Raw genomic sequence first — 14,065 nt, forward strand, 5'->3', positions numbered from 1 at the left:
GCCGTTTCAACAATTTTTATGGGTATACTACTTAGTGGTATCAATTAGATTCACCATGTTCTGTAAACATCACCATTGTTCCAAATTTTTTTTATCACTGTTCACAGAAACTCTGTACCTCTTAAGCAGCAGCTCCCTATTTCCCCCTCCCATCTGTCCCTAGTAACCACTAATAAACTTTGGTCTCTATGTATTTGCCTATTCTAGACATTTCGAATAAGTGGGATCATACAATATTTGTCCTTCTGTGTCTGGCTTATTTCATTCAGCATGATGTTTTCAAAGTTCATCCATGTGAAAACATGTATCAAAACTTCATTTCTCTTTATGGCTGAAAAATATGCCATTGTGTGGCTGTACCACACTTTGTTTATCCACTCCTATGTTGATGGACACTTGGGTTGTTTCTACCTTTTATCTCTTGTAAGGAGTGCTTCAATGAACATGATGTATAAGTATCTGTTTGCATCCCTGCTTTCAACTTTTTGGGTATATACCTACGAGTGGGATTGCTGGGTCATATGGTAATGCTGTTTAACTTTTTGAGGAACTGCCAAACTGTTTTCCACAGCTGCTGCACCTTTTTATAATCTGCCCGCAGTGGATAAGAGTTTTAGTTTTTCCACTTCCACACCAATACGGGTTATTTTCCAATTTTCTGATAATAGCCCTCCTAGTGGGTGTGAAGTGGAATCTCATGGTTTTGATTTGCATTTCTCTACTGACTAACGAAGACCCTCAACAAGCTGAATTGACACAGTGGCTGTAACAGTGGGCTGAAGCATAACAACAATTGTAAGGATAGCACAGTAACAGACAGTGTTTCATTCTTTTGTGGATAGAGTTGCTGTTAGTTGGAACTGACTTCACAGTACAACAACAATGGCTAACAAAAAAGGAGCCTTGTTGGTGCAGTGGTTAAAGTGCTCAGCAGCTAACTGAAAGGTCAGCAGTTCAAACCCACCAGCCACTCTGTGGAGGAAAGATGTAGCATTCTGCTTCCGTAAAGATGACAGCCTTGGAACTCTATGGGGCAATTCTACTCTGTCCTATATGGTCACTGTGAGTCAGAATCGACTCAACAGCCGCCGTTTTTTGGGGGAATGACTAATGATGTTGAATATCTGTTCATCTGCTTGTTGGCCGTTTGTGTATCTCCTTTAGTGAAATGTCTATTCGGGTTCTTTGCCCATTTTTTGATTGGGTTATTTGTTTTTTTGATGTTGAGTTGTAGGAGTTCTTTATGTAGTCTAGATATTAAACCTTTATCAGATATACTGTTTCCAAATATCTCCTCTCATTTTGTAGGTTGTGTCTTCACTTCGTTGATAAAGCCCTTGGATGCACAAAAAATTTTAATTTGGTTGAAGTTCAATTTTAATTTGGATGAAGTTCAATTTTAATTTGGATTAATACTTAATTTGAAATATAGAGCTATAAACATGTTCTCAGTAATTTTTCATGATGTGAGAAAATACATATGTTAAGTGAAAAGAGTAAGTTGTAAAGCTTTTGATAGAGTATGATTACAGTTTTGTAAAAAGAAAAAAAAGAAATGTATGTGGTATATTATATAAGTATATAGGCAGAGAAAAACAGGCTAGATAATAAATGTACTAATGTATAAACAATGGTGATCACTGAATTATAAGTTCATGTGTAAATTGTCTTCTACTGAGATTTAAATTTTGTACCCAAAGAGAGGATGCTTACAAAGTAGTCATCTTTTTTACAATGTTTTTCTACTTAAAACAACTTTAGAAATTGCATGTGGCCAATTTTATTTTAAAATACTTCAATTTTTATGGTGGATTTTGGATATTAGATTCTGTTTGTTTTTCCTTCATGTAAATAGTACCACCCATCTATATCTAATGTGTGGATTTGTTCTATAGGGTGAAAATCTTTATTATTCTAATACCCTGTACTCTAAGTCTTGATTCTGCCTTTTTAAAAGTAGTACTGATCCATCATCTTCCATCCTCTCGAGTTTTTTTCTGTGTGTGTACAGTGATGTGATGTTTAACATCCATAATACATTCTGTGAAATAGGAAGTTATGTGATTTGGACGCTGCGCGAGCACCATATTACGGATGAAGGTCCTTTTAGGCATTCACTTCCAGAATAAGGAGGTTTCTTCCATATTAAAAATTTGCTGGGGCAAATAATCTCCCTCTGCAGTTCGTTTATATAAGGTTTCAACAAATTCTGCTGCTGCCTTTGCATCGGCACTCACAGACTCATCACTCACTTTCACATTATGCAAAGAAAAATATTGTTTGAAATGTTCGAGCCACCAAAAGCTAGACTAAACACTAAGTCTGGTTCTGCTTTTTCTTTAAGCATCTCAAACAAGCTTTGTTCCTTAGCAGTGATTTTCAGCATGCTGAGAGGGATTCACTTTTGTGTTTGGTCTTCAGTCCACATCATTAGCAATTTCTGCACATCCGATATAGGTCCCTCTTGCATTTTCATTAGCCTTGTAGGTTTCAGTGGACCTGATCCTTTAACAGCTTGGGGAATTTTTTTCTTTGTTTTTTGAGGACTGTCATGACTGTCTTAATCCACTACGTCCCATTCTCTAATCAGGATTTCTGAACTCTATCATAACCTTAGGAGCCCTGCTGGCGCGGTAGCTCGGTTGCTAACCAAAAGGTCTGTGATTTGAATCCACCAGCTGCTCCTTGGAAATCCTGTGGGGCAGTTCTACTCAGTTCTGTAGAGTCGCTGTGAGTCTGAATGGAGTAAACGGCAACAGGTTTTTCTTTTTTTTTATTATAACCTTGTGGGACCATGGACATAGGTGTAGTCAGACATTGCCTGAACAGACGTTATACAGTACATGTCTGTATATTTTAGTCATTGCTTACAGTATCATCTCCTGAACTGTTTACATTTTTTTATTGTGCTTTAGATGGTTTTACAGAAACTAGTTTGTCATTAAACAATTAATATGCATATTGTTTTGTGACATTGGCTATCCACCCCACCACATGTCAACATTCACCTCTTCTCGACCTTGGGTTTCCCCTTACTAGCTTTCCTGTCCCCTCCTGCCTTCTTGTCCTTGCCCCTGGGTTGGTGTGCCCATTTAGTCTCGTTTTGTTTTATGGGCCTGTCTAATCTTTGGCTGAAGAGTGAACCTCCGAAGTGACATCAGCACTGAAGTAAAAGGGAGTCTGGAGGCCATACTGTTAGGGTTTCTCCAGCCCTGTCAGACCGTGAGTCTGGTCTTTTTTTGTGAGAGAGAATTTTGTTCTATATTTTTCTCCAGCTCTGTCTGGGACCCTCTATTGTCATCCCTGTCAGAGCAGTCAATGGTGGTAGTCAGGCACCATCTGGTTGTGCTGGACTCAGCCTGGTGGGGGCTGTGGTAGTTGTGGTCCATTAGTCCTTTGCACTATTCTTTCCCTTCTGTCTTTGGTTTTCTTCATTCTCCCTTGCTCCAGATGGGGTGAGACCATTGGAGTACCTTAGATGGGCACTTAGAAGCTTTTAAAAGCCCAGACGCTACTCACCAAAGTAGGATGTAGAAAATTTTCTTTATCAGCTATGCTATGCCGATTGAGCTAGATGTCCCCTGTGAATTGTTTACATTTTTCCATATATTTTTGGATTTGGGAGTTTTATATAGACAGAATATATCCATTTGTTCCATGGGAGCATCATTTACTCTTCCTTTTACTGTTTATATGTAGACATGTTTATCTCTCTGTTCTGTAATGTCCAAGATGGTTTGTAAGAAGAGGAATTGCTATTCACTTTGCATTATTTCTCTTGTGAGGAACAATATATCTAAATGTATGAAAGTTTCTTTCTTATAAGCAACTCTAAGAAATACTTTGCCAAGTGTTCACTGTACTCACTCTAAATTTATTGTTTAAATTTCAAAAGTTCAGGAAATTAAAAAAAATCCTTATCAGAAACAGAACGTATAAATATTCATAAGAAGAGCTCTATTTCCCAAAACGTTTTAGGAATACTTCTGAGGTGTAAGTGTGTGATCTCAGAATGTGAATGTTCCAAGTAAACTCTTTTCTGCTGTAAGAAATACTTGCTAAAATATTTTAATTGTATTTACTATATGCTCAGCACTTACATTACAGGAAAGTATTTTAATGAGGAAATTTATTAAGAAAATAAAATCAGAACTCTTTGGGAAGTTTAACAGTTTTTGATCATTTGAAAGCTTTATTCAGAATTACCAGAAAGATTTCTTGCCTATTTAGATGAAGACAATACCTGTCATAGGCTTTTCTCTAAGATAGGTCAGTTATTTGTGACAGAAATTGACAAGATTTTCCTATATAAGCTTTGTCAAACATTGGTTTGGAACCATAGTCTTTTTCCTGAAAAGTCTTTTCTTTTGTAGCAGCCTTATTATTTACATACCATAAAATTCATCCTTTTAAAGTGTACAATTCAGTGACATTTAGTATATTCACAGAGTTTTGCCATCATCACCTCTTTCTAATTCCATTACATTTTCATCACCCCAGAAGGAAATCCCATACCCACTGGCAGTCACTCTCCATTCCCCCCTACCTCTTAGGCCCTAGCAACCACTAATCTTTTTTGTCTTGAAAGATTTTCCTATTCTGGACATTTCATATATATAAAATCATACGATATGTTGTCTTTTGTGTTTGGCTTCTTTCACTGAGTATAATGTTTTCAAAGTTTGAAGTGACTTTTTAATCTTAGGTTACCACTATATTGTATTCTTCTATCCCTTCTCTCTGTTAAAGAAATTGTCATTTAATAGGTAGAAACTAATACTGCAGAGAGATTAGTTTTTAGCTACAGATTCAATTTTTCTTAGAATTATCACTCTGAAGTGTGCCTGTGTATTTAATATATAAATTATAGAATCTTTTTTTAAAGAGAAAACTCTATTTCTTTTTATTATTATTATCGTGTTTTTGCTGAAAGAAAATTTATATATTAAATACACAGGCACACTTCAGAATTATCACTCTGAAGTGTGCCTGTGTATTTAATATATAAATTATAGAATCTTTTTTTAAAGAGAAAACTCTATTTCTTTTTATTATTATTATTGTGTTTTTGCTGAAAGAAAATTTTATTTCTTATAATTAGTGTACTTTAAAAAGAAAATCAGTTGCCAGGTGAGTTGACTCTGACTCATGCTGACTCCATGTGTGTCAAGGGTAGAACTGTGCCCCATGGGGTTTTCAGTGGCTGATATTTTGGAAGTGGATCACCAGGCCTTTCTTTAGAGGTGGCTCTGGATAGACTTGAACCTTCAGCCTTTTGGTTAGCAGCCAAGCACATTAAGCGTTTGCAACACTCAGGGTCTCCTAATATCCCTCTACTTATACTCTAAATGGAAGCTTGGAATGCTTTTGCTATAGCCATCTCTGACTTGACAGCAGTTGTTTGTGGCAATCCAGAATAATATACAAAGTGATAAGGGTAAACATTTAGAATCATCATAATCTGAAAAGAGAGGGCTCCATCTACTATTTAAAATTTCTCTTCACTTTCTCAAATTATCTTATTTCTTCTTTGGTCAGGTTTGTCTGTTTATCTTGCACTTTCATTCTTGTGCTGATGGTTTTCTTTTTAAATTTGAAAGCTTAAGAGGTGACTGCATTGGTTTTTCTTAGATTATGCCGGTTTGCATACTGTTTTATGTGTTTGTCTTTCTTATGTATAGACAAACAGGAAGGCCCACGGGGCTCAGTTGACTTCTTTGAAGCTTGTTAACTGGCAAGCTTTTCTTTGGGATGAGTTGTCTGGAAATCACTCTTCTGAGGCAGAGGGCACTTGGATTTGAATGAAGGCTCATCACTGCCCCTAGTAGACTTACTCTCCCCACAGAATTTAAACAGGTTCGCTTTTGTTTGTTTGTTTTGTTTAAATAGTTTTTAAAGAGAAATGTTCTCTGGTTAAAAATTTGTTTTTCTACCAACCTGCCTACTCAAGGATAAAGGAAAGGGGTAGGGAGGAGTAGAATGGGATGTGGGACTGTTACAGTTGTTTTGGAGGCAGATTTTCACGTAACCTCCTATTCTCGGTTCCTCTTCTTCAGTCTTGCCGTCATACTTCCCAATTCCAGGCCTAGTGTTCCTTGAGGCTCTGGGTATGATGCCAGTGTCTCCTCCTCGACTGTGTGAACTTATTCTGGGCTATGACTTCCTCATCTGTTTCATCTGTGCACACAGTTCCATTTACTTTTCATTTTTTGGAAATTTGTATGTCTGTCTTCTGCTCTTACTGTTTCCAATAGCTGGTAAACAAATTACCCCAAAACTTAGTGGCTTCCAAAAACAATAAACATTTGTGATCTAATTGTGTTTGTGTGTTAGGAATTTGGGAGTAAATTAGCTGGGTGGCTCTGGTCTGAAGTCTTTTGTGAAGTTGTAGTCAAGATGTTGACTGGGGTTGCAGTCATCTGAAGGCTTGTCTAGGGCTGGAGGATATGCTTCCAAGATAGCTCACAGGAATGGCAAGTTGGTGCCTCCTGTTAGCAGGAGACCTTAAGTTTCTCACCACGTGGACTTCTCCATATGACTACTTGGGTACGTTCATAACAGGGCACCTGGCTACCCACAAAGGGAGTGATCCAAGACAAGAGCAAGTGAAAGCAATGACTGTTACGACCTAGCCTCAGAAATCACATTCCATCATTTCCACAATATTAACACAACATTGGTTACACAGGTTAGCCCTATTCAGTGTAGGATGGGGTAGTATGAGTACCAGGAAGAAAGAATCATTGAGGGCCATCTTGGAAGGTGAGTATTAGGGATTTATTCTCTTTTTTACTTATTTTCTATTAGTAAGTGAAAGTAAGTGAGAGGACACAAACAAGTAACAGCCTGCTTTCTTTAATTGTCTTAGTTTCTGAGTGCTGCTATAACAGAAATACCACAAATGGGTGGCTTTAAAGAACATAAATTTATTTTCTCACAGTTCTAGAGCTAGAAGTCCAAATCAAGGTCTCAGCTGTGTTGATTCCTTCCCTGCCAGTAGCCCCAGGCATTCCGTGGCTTCTTAGAGATCCTCACATGGCTTTTGTCTTCCTCAGTATGCACTTGCTTGTTCTTTGTCAATGCTACTCTTTGTAAACTCAGAAGTGATTTGGTTTAGGATCTTCGCTACACTGGTATGACCTCAATTAACTGATTATATTAGATTAGATTGCATTATGGAAGATCATTACATTAGATTAGATTACATCCACAGGTATAGGGGTTAGGATCCCAACACATATTTTTGGGGGGACACAGTTCAATCCATAACAAACTGTAACTCCTATTTGTCATTTCAGATGGTTGATTGAAAGGAAAATATAAACGTGAAAAATTTTCCCTATTAATTTGAACTTAGCTTATTTCATGCCCCTACTAATAATAGTTTCAGAACTTTAGACGTTTCTTTCATGGTTGTTCAGAGGCCCTTCCTTATCTGGACTAATGGACTAGAGCTTTTAAAAATATTACTTCACATTCAGCAAAATCAGTACCTGCAAAGGAAGATAAGGCCCAGTCCCTTGCCACCTTGTGGAGGGCAAGAGAAGTAACTTAGGGTGTTTGAAGTCTTGAGCTAACTCTGAAACATGGTTCTCACTAGTTACTTCATCTGTAGGATTTATTTATCTTGTCTGTTTTTGTTGTTATTGATTTGTTTGATTTCTTCTATGGTCATTTTTATGGTACTTGTGAAATATGGGAGATAACTCATAAGGTGGGATGATGGTTTGGTATAAACCAATATATTACTTTTCTTTTTGCAAATACTAAAATTAGCCTTTGAAATGTGCCCTTTTGAAGGAAAGAATAAATTTAGAAACAATATCAAGTTTCAGGTAGCAAAAAAGACTCTTTTTCATGGTAAATTGCAAGTTTATATGTGCTGGGATTAAACCATATTACTGACCTCTGCTTCTGAAGTAACATGCCAGCTCTAGTTAAATATTAATCTTTTTCTGAACCCTTCTAAAAAGTTTTTGGGAATTTTGTCAAAAATTTCTTTCTGCAAGATTTATTCTAAAATGAGAATTTAGACCAACATTTTAGTGATTTGCTTTTTGTTTTAAGAAATTTTTTTATTGTGTTTTAAGTGAAAGTTTACAAACCAAGTCAACCTCTCATACAAAAACCTATATACACCTTGCTATATACTCCCAGTTGCTCTCCCTCTAATGAGACAGCACACTCCTTCCCTCCACTCTATTTTCGTATCATTCGGCTAGCCTCTAACCCCCTTTCCCCTCTCATCTCTTCTCCAGGCAGGAGCTGCCAACATAGTCTCACGTGTCCACCTGATCCAAGAAGCTCACTCTTCACCAGAGTCATTTTCTATCCCATAGTCCAGTCCAATCCCTGTCTGAAGAGTTGGCCTTGGGAATGATTCCTGTCTTGGGCTAACAGAAGGTCTGGGGACCATGACCGCTAGTGTCCTTTTAGTCTCAGTCAGACCATTAAGTCTGGTCTTTCCATGAGAATTTGAGGTCTGCATCCCACTGCTCTCCTGCTCCCTCAGAGGTTCTCTGTCATGTTCCCTGTCAGGCCAGTCATTGGTTGTAGCTGGGCACCATCCAGTTCCCCTGGTCTCAGGCTGATATAGTCTCTGGCCTATGTGGCCCTTTCTCTCTCCTGGGCTTATAATTACCCTGTGTCTTTGACATTCTTCACTCTCCCCTGCTCCAGGTGGGTTGAGACCAATTAATGTATCCTAGATGGCCGTTTGCTAGTGTCTAAGACCCCAGACGCCACTCTCCAAAGTGGGATGCACAATGTTTTCTTAATATATTTTATTATGCCAGTTGACCTAGATATCCCCTGAAACCATGGTCCCCGAACCCTGCCCCTGCTACGCTGGCCTTCGAAACACTCAGTTTATTCGGGAAACTTCTTTGTTTTTGGTTTAGTTCAGTTGTGCTGACCTCTCCTGCATTGTGTGTTGTCCTCCCCTTCACCTAAAATAGTTTTTATCCCCTCTCCCTCCCTCCCTCCCCGCTCTCACAGCCATCAAAGAATATTTTCTTCTCTGTCTAAACTGTTTTCTGAGTTCTTATAATAGTGGTTGCATACAATATTTGTCCTTTTGCAGCTGACTAATTTCACTCAACATGATGCCCTCCAGATTCCTCCACACTACAAAATGTTTCACGGATTCATCATTGTTCTTTATCAATGCATAGTGTTCCACTGTGTGAATATACCATAATTTATTTATCCATTCATCTGTTGATGGGCACCTTGGTTGCTTCTGTCTTTTTGCTGTTGTAAGCAGTGCTGCAGTGAACATGGGTGTGCATATATCTGTTCATGTAAAGGCACTTATTTCTCTAGGATATATTCCAAGGAGTGGGATTGCTGGATCGTATGGTAAGTCTATTTCTAGCTTTTTAAGGAAGCATCAATTGATTCCAAAGTGGTTGTACCATTTTATGTTCCGACCAGCAGTGTGTAAGTGTTCCAGTCTTTCCACAACCTCTCCAGCATTTATAATTTTGTGTTTTTGGGATTAATGCCAGCCTTGTTGGAGTGAGATGAAATCTCATTGTAGTTTTGATCTGCATTTCTCTAATGGCTAATGATCGTGACCATTTCCTCATGTATCTGTTAGCCACCTGAATGTCTTCTTTAGTGAAGTTCCTGTTCATATCGTGAACATTGCTTCATGTATCTGTTAGGTACCTGAATGTCGTCTTTAGTGAAGTGCCTGTTCATATCCTTTGCCCATTTTCTAATTGGGTCATTTGTCTTTTCGTAGTTGAGTTTTTGCAGTATCATGTAGATTTTAGAGATCAGAGGCTGATCAGAAATGTCATAGCTAAAAACTTTTTCTCAGTCTGTAGGTAATCTTTTTACTCTTTTGGTGAAGTCTTTGGATGAGCATAGGTGTTTGATTTTTAGGAGCTCCCAGTTATCTAGTTTTTCTTCTGCATTGTTAATAATGTTTTGTATACTGTTTATGCCAGGTATTAGGGCTCCTAGAGTTGTCCCTATTTTTTCTTCCAAGATCTTTATCGTTTTAGATTTTACATTTAGGCCTTTGATCCATTTTGAGTTAGTTTTTGTACGTGGTGTGAGATATGGGTATTGTTTCATTTTTTTGCAGATGGATATCCAGTTATGCTAGCACCATTTGTTAAAGAGACTGTCTTTTTCCCATTTAACTGACTTTGGGCCTTTGTCAGATATCAGCTGCTCATATGTGGATGGATTTATATCTGGATTCTCAATTCTATTCCATTGGTCTATGTATCTGTTTTTGTACCACTACCAGCCTGTTTTGACTACTGGGGTGGTATGTTGTTCTTGTTGTTGTATAATAGATTTTAAAATCAGGTAGAGTGAGGCCTCCCGCTTTGTTCTTCTTTTTCAGTAATGCTTTACTTATCCAGGGCCTCTTTCCCTTCCATATGAAGTTGGTGATTTGTTTCTCCATCTCATTAAAAAATGTCATTGGGATTTGAATTGGAATAACATTGTATCTATAGATGGTTTTTGGTAGAATAGACATTTTTGCAATGTTAAGGCTTCCTATCCATGAGCAAGGTGTGTTCTTCCACCCATGTAGGTCTCTTTTGGTTTCTTGCAGTAGCATCTTGTAGTTTTCTTTGTATCAGTCTTTTACATCTCTGGTAAGATTTATTCCTAAGTATTTTATCTTCTTAGGGGCTACTGTAAATGGTATTGATTTGGTGATTTCCTCTTTGATGTTCTTTTTGTTGGTGTACAGGAATACAACTGATTTTTGTATGTTTATCTTGTAACCTGATACTCTGCTGAACTCTTCTATTAGTTTCAGTAGTTATCTTGAGGATTCTTTAGGGTTTTCTGTGTATTTGATCATGTCATCTGCAAATAGAGATAATTTTACTTCTTATTTATGAATCTGGATGCCCTTTATTTCTTTATCTAACCTAATTGCTCTGGCTAGGACCTCCAGCACAGTGTTGAATAAAAGTAGTGATAAAGGACATCTTTGTCTGGTTCCTGATCTCAAGGGGAATGCTTTTACACTCTCTCCGTTTAGAATAATGTTGACTATTGCATAAATGCCCTTTATTGAGGAATTTTCCTTGTATTCCTATTTTGCTCAGAGTTTTTATAATGAATGGGTATTGAACTTTGTCAAATGCCTTTTCTGCATTGATTGATAACATCATGTGGTTCTTGTCATTTGTTTTATTTATATGATGGATTACAGCAACTGTTTTTCTAATGTTGAACCATCGCTGCATACCTGGTATGAATCCCACTTGGTCATGGTGAATTATTTTTTTGATATGTTGTTGAATTCTCTTGGCTAGGATTTTGTTGAGGATTTTTGCATCTAAGTTCATGAAGGATAACCAAACCCACTGCCATCGAGTCGATTCTGACTCATAGCGACCCTATAGGACAGAGTAGAACTGCCCCGTAGAGTTTCCAAGGAGCGCCTGGCAGATTGGAACTGCCAACCCTTTGGTTAGCAGCTGTAGCACTTAACCACTACGCCACCAGGGTTTCCTCATGAGGGATATAGGTCTGTAATTTTTTTTGTGGTGTCTTTACCTGACTTTGGAATCAGGGACATGCTGACTTCATAGAATGTTTGGGAGTATTCCACCCTTTTCTATGCTCTGAAATACCTTTAGCAGTAGTGGTGTTAACTCTTCTTTGAAAGTTTGGTAGAACTCTGCAGGGAAGCAGTCCAGTCCAGGGCTTTTTTTGTTAGGAGTTTTTTAATTACCTGTTCAATCTCTTCTTTTGTTATGGGTTTATTTACTTGTTCTACCTCTGTTTGTGTTAGTTTAGGTAGGTAGTGTGTTTCTAGGAATTCATCCATTTCTTCTAGGTTTTCAAATTTGTTAGAGTACAATTTTTCATAGTAATCTGATATGATTCTTTTAATTTCAGTTGGGTCTGTTGTAATATCGCCCATCTCATTTCTTATTCAGGTTATTTGCTTCCTCTCCTGTTTTTCTTTTGTCAGCTTGGCCAGTGGTTTATCAATTTTGTTAATTTTTTCAGAGAACCAGCTTTTGGTCATGTTAACTCTTTCAGTTGCTTTTCTATTCTCTATTTCATTTAATTCTGCTCTAATTTTTATTATTTGCTTCCTTCTGGTGCCTGAGGGTTTTTTTTTGTTGTTGTTGCTGTCTTTCTATTTGTTCAAGTTGTAGGGATAAAGCTTTGATTTTGGCCCCTTCTTCTTTTTGGATGTGTGCATTTATTGATATAAATTGACCTCTGAGCACTGCCTTTGCTGTGTCCCAAAGGTTCTGATAGGAAGTGTTTTCATTCTCATTGGATTCTATGAATTTCTTTATTCCATCCTTGATGTCTTCTACAACTCAGTCACTTTTGAGCAGGGTATTGTTCAGTTTCCAAGTGTTTGATTTCTTTTCCCTGCTTTTTCTGTTATTGATGTCTACTTTTATGGTCTTATGGTCAGAGAAGATACTTTGTAATATTTTGATGTTTTGGATTCTGCTAAGGCTTGCTTTATGACCTAATACATGGTCTATTCTAGAGAGTGTTCCATGTGCATTAGAAAAGAAAGCATACTTGGCTGCTGTTGGGTAGAGTGTTCTGTATATGTCTATGAGGTCAGGATGGTTGATTGTGGCATTTTGATCTTCCGTGTCTTTACAGAGCTTCTTTCTTGATGTCCTGTCCTTCACTGAAAGTGGTGTGTTGAAGTCTCCTACTATAAATGTGGCACTGTCTATGTTATTTTTCAGTGCTGTTAGAGTTCTTTTTATGTATCTTGCAGCCCTGTCATTGGATGCATAAATATTTAATATGGTCATTTCCTCCCGGTATATTGTCCCTCTAATCATTATACAGTGTCCTTCCTTTTCCTTTGTGGTGGATTTAAGTTTAAAATCTATTTTGTCAGAAATTAATACTGCTACTCCTGTTCTTTTTTTATTGTTGTTTGCTTGATATATATTTTTTTCCATCCTTTGAGTTTTAGTTTGTTTGTGTCTCTGAGTCTAAGGTGTGTCTCTTGTAGCCAGCACATAGACGGATCATGTTTTTTTTATCCGTTCTGCCACTTTCTGTGTCTTTATTGGTGCATTTAGTCCATTGACATTCAGCGTTAATTATGGCTAGCTATGAGTTTAGTGCTGTCATTTTGATGTCTTTTTTTGTGTGTTGTTGACAGTTTGTTTTTCCCACTTAAGTTTTTATATATATATTGTGCTTTCCTCTTCGTTGTTGTTGATTTTGTTTCTTCTGAGTCTCTATTTTTTTCTTATGTTTTATTTTGATGAGTAGGATTGTTAGTCTCCTTTGTGGTTACCTTAATTTATTTACCCCAGTTTTTCTAAGCTTAAACCTAACTGTTATTTTTTTATATCACCTTGTCTTTCTCTCCATATGAAAGATCTATGACTATGTTTCTTAGTTTTTTACTTACTATGTTTATTGTTTTAATGTTGTCGTCTTCTATGTAATGACATCGTTGTTGCCCTGTTTTGAGCATTTTTTTTATCTTGGTAATTCCAGGAAGGCACCTTCATCCAGAAGATCCCTTGATTCTTCGTTTTGAGAGCTTGTTGAAGCGATCTTGGTCTATTTCTTTATGTGATTTGATATTGACTGTTTTCTCTGAGGCATCTATAAGTTATTGTACTAATTATTTTATGTTTGCTCACTGTATCCTAGGTCCTTGCTTTGTTTTGTTTTGATATGCTGAAATAGTTTGCTTGAGTGAGCTAGCTTGATTATTTTCTCTTTTGAAGCTCTAACGTCCTGTCACCAGATGGCTAGAGCTGTTACCAGGTATATGAGCCTAGGAGTCCATTCACTTTTCTTGTATGGATTCAGCTCAGGTATCCAGGTAGTTGGTCACCAAGTGTGTTGTTAAGGCTCTGTCCTACAGTCGTAGAGGGCAGGGGTGTTTGGTGTAAGTCCCAGTATCTGGTTGCAGCAGGGGGTCACACTCTGAACAAGGCAGGGAGCTAACAACTGTCTCCCTAGTGTCTGTGAGGAAAGCGCATCCCTGTTCTGTAGAGTGCACAGGTGGGTGGGTCCCACAGATGGACCATGGTCACCCAGTGCTTTTTGTTGTAAGCACTGGGAGGTAGCA

At 37.6% G+C, this 14,065-nt stretch overlaps 1 protein-coding gene across 2 annotated transcripts in view; it reads left to right on the forward strand.

The window, feature by feature from the left end:
• The window catches only part of MIGA1 (mitoguardin 1), a 109,973-nt gene that overhangs the window by 67,869 nt on the left and 28,039 nt on the right, over positions 1 to 14,065 (forward strand). The window lies entirely within an intron of this gene.

Source organism: Loxodonta africana, chromosome 3 (assembly GCF_030014295.1).
Source record: "Loxodonta africana isolate mLoxAfr1 chromosome 3, mLoxAfr1.hap2, whole genome shotgun sequence".
NCBI classification, from domain to species: Eukaryota; Metazoa; Chordata; class Mammalia; order Proboscidea; family Elephantidae; genus Loxodonta; species Loxodonta africana.